This window comes from Pteropus alecto, unplaced genomic scaffold, assembly GCF_000325575.1.
Source record: "Pteropus alecto unplaced genomic scaffold, ASM32557v1 scaffold42, whole genome shotgun sequence".
Lineage (NCBI taxonomy): Eukaryota > Metazoa > Chordata > Mammalia > Chiroptera > Pteropodidae > Pteropus > Pteropus alecto.
The window spans coordinates 5,446,883-5,450,481 of NW_006434825.1; the positions used below are offsets into that span (position 1 = coordinate 5,446,883).

Below are 3,599 nucleotides of genomic sequence, written 5' to 3' on the forward strand. Positions count from 1 at the left end.
AGGGAGCAAGAAAAATCCAAAGTAAGTGTTATCAAGGTGACTGCTGTGGAGGGTGGAGGTTTGGTTCTGCCAGGAACCCCTGAGAAGATTACAGAATGCATCTTAGAGTTTTTCATATGAAAGGAGGGATGCTGGAGTATTTATCCACAAGGCTCATCTCCATTTGTTGAGGGTTGCTCCCATGGTCTACCATAAGTCCTTGAGAAAGTAGGAACTCGATATTAAAAATTAATTAACTGATGGACACTAGACAGTTTTGACGTTTTTGGCCATTAAAAACAGCTGCCGTAAATATTCATGTGCGAGTCTTTATGTGGACATAAACTTTCTCTTGGGTAAATACCCAGGAGTGAAATAGCTAGGTCATGTCATTGGTGAATATTTAACATTTTAAGAAACTGTCCAAGTGTTTTCCAAAGCAGTTCTATCATTTTACAGATTCACCAGCAGTATATGAGAGTTTCAGTCGCTCCACCTCTCACCGGCACTTGGCACTGTCATTCTAGCTGTGTAAATGGGTGTGTGTTATTTTTCCCTGTGGTTTTATTTGCAGTTCTCAAAAACTAATAATGTTGAGCATATTTTCATATGCTTATCTGTCACCTGTATATTTTCTTTGATGAAGCATTTGATCAGATATTTTGATCATTGTTTTTTTCTTTTTTCCTCAATGTCTTGTTTGTCTTCGCCTTATTGAGTTCTTTATATATCCTGGTTACAATTTTTTTGTCTAATATATGTATTGTGAATATTTTCTCATAGTCTCTGGCTTCCCTTTTATATTTTCTTGACAGTGTCTTTGGGAGAGCAAAAGTTTTAAATATCGATAAAGTCCAATTCACTGATTTTTAAAAATAGTTCATGCTTTTGTTGTCCTATGTCTTATCCTAACCCAAAGCCACTATGATTTTTTTCTGTTTTCCTTTAGAAGTCTTATAGGTTAGCATTTAAGCCTATGGTCTATTTCAAGTTAATTTTTTATATCCTTATAATAAACTTAGAAAAAAAGGAACAAACTGTTTATACATACAACAACGTGGGGGAATCTCAGTCATTTATGTTGAATTACATAAGTCAGACAAAAACAGAGTGCACACTATATAATATTATTTCTAGGAGATTCTAGAAAATGTAAACAAATCTATAGTAAAAAGCAGCTTTCAGCTTTTGTCCCAGAGGAAGCCAAGGTACAACTTTCTTTGGTCTTCTTGCATCCTGGTTCATTTGATACCAGCTGCCTCCAACATATCATTCTTGTTCAACTCCAACAATATTAAATTGTGTACCTCAGGTGCCTCAGTGGGGCAATCAGTGCCACATCTGCTCTGGCCACGAAGATCTGTCCTCTGAGTCTGTCTCTAATAAAGTTTGGTGGTGACATCACCAAAGCAACCAGTGACTAGAAGGGTCTAAGGATTGTAGTGGACGTGACCATTCAGAACAGAGAAGCCCAAATTGAGTTGCTACGTCTGCCTCTGCCCTGATCATCAAAGTCCTTAAGGAACCACTCAGGGACAGAAAGAATCAGAAAAACATTAAACACAGTGGAAATGTCACTGTTGATGAGATTGTCAACATTGCCTAACATATGTGGTACTGATCTTTAGCCAGAGAACTCTTTGGAACCCTTAAGGAGATTCTGGGGGCTGCCCGGTCTGTGGCTCTCATCATCATATCATAGATGACATCAACACTGGTGCAGCTGAATGCCAAACTAGTTAAGAACTGCAAAGGGAAATATTTCGATAAAGGATAATTCAAAAACCAGTTAAAAAATCCCCCCAAACCAAAAACACCCTCCTTTAAAATAAAAGCAAACCAACAGAAAGACAGATTACTGGTTGGCTAGGGACAGAATTGGAGAGTATATTACAAATAGGAAACTGTTAGACATGATGGAGATATTTATTATGTTAATTGTCATGATGGTTTCATGAGTGCAGGCATATATCAGCACTGGTCAACTTGTATTCTTTAAATATGTGCAGTTTAGTGTATCAATTATACCTCAGTAATGCTATGAAAATTAGTTCATTAATTAAATTGAAATAGCTCTCCTTCTGAGGAGCCTTACAATTTAGCTACCCCAAACAACTTCTAAATCAAAACCAGGTATTAATTTTCCTAAATCACATTTAAATTAGAAAGAACTTATTTTTAAAAAAGACTATTAAATTTTATCAGTCTGCTTTTTCTAGTGTGGCCAATTGTCCTTAGATAGGAAAGAAGCACAATGAACACATTGCAATGTGCTGCTCTTTTTGAAACTGGAGTCTTATCTTTTATGTCTGCAATTAGTTGAAATTGACAACTTCAAGAATATATCCTGCATTCAACATGCTGCCACTTAACCCTATACCACCTGTGGGCAGCAGCTAAAATCCAGATCTTTCCCTTGGAGCAGAAACTTCATTTGACATTGTCAGAAACACATGTACAATGTACATCTGTTCAAAAAGAGGGCCAATCTCTGAAAACTGGGATTTGATCATCCTAAAAAAATCAAGTTCCATTTTCTGCTTCTCAAAATGAGCCTAATATCCAGTTAAAAAGATGCCGGATCAAAATCTAGCTGGATGACCTTGGGCATGCCACCTGATCTCTTGGGCCTCAGTTTCCTAACCTAAAACATTGGTTTATTAGGTTAGATAATCTTTAATAATGTTTCCTAGAGGGCTCTTCTTCTAGAATTGGTAGTTAGAAGCCATTTTGTGGCTCACCCTTAACCTACCAAATGCAGCTATATTTTTGTTCCAAATGTTAAATATTTAATCAGCTCTAAGGTGAAACCCAAATGTAATTCATTAAGCAACTTGGTGTTGAGTCAAATGTAACGGACATGAAAAATGCCTTTTCATTAGTGTCCATTGGCTTCGTTGGTTCAAGAATTCTGGCTGATGAAATGAATAGCAAAACTATTCTCTGTTTGAACAAACTGAATGTGTGTGAGTAAAAATAAAATCAAATAAAAGCCAGGAGGCTTTCCAGTTGCCTTTTGCTAATTGTGATGTATTGATTTTCTATGCTACATTAACGTCTATAGGGCTTTCCTTTGGCTAATCCAAAAGATGAATGAATTTAATGAAAATTTTTATATCGCAGTATGCATAAACGTAAAGGTTGGAGAAAAGCACACATGCCTGTGAGTGTGTGCACACGCACACAGAGACATACACAGAATGTGGAGAAAAAGATGCACAGATGCAATTTTTATATAGGGGGTGTGGTAAAGAGTCTTTTGTATATGATCTTATTTTACTTTTGTCCCTTGTTTATAGGTCTGGAACAATTTAATCTCATAAAATAACGATAATAAATTTAATAATAACTTTGTTTTAAATAATAAGGATTTGGCTTTCCTATTTTTCTATTCATCAGAAATAGAAAAGATCCAACAGTTTAGATATGAATTAAACATATATTCACACTGAGGTTACAAAGCTGAAATCAGCAAAAGGAAGGAAGGAGGGAAGGGATAAAAATGGCCTTCCCACGTAGTAATAGTTTACTTTTTCCACAATGAAAGGCCTGTTTCTCAATTATTTCGGGTTTAATTTTTTAAGCTCAAATATGCACTGTTGAACTCTCCTTGAGTTTTA

At 35.9% G+C, this 3,599-nt stretch overlaps 1 pseudogene; it reads left to right on the top strand.

Annotated features, from left to right (window-relative positions):
- LOC112478146 overlaps window positions 1-1,722 on the top strand; it is a 12,676-nt pseudogene extending 10,954 nt beyond the window's left edge.
- Window positions 1,723-3,599: the final 1,877 nt, after the last annotated feature.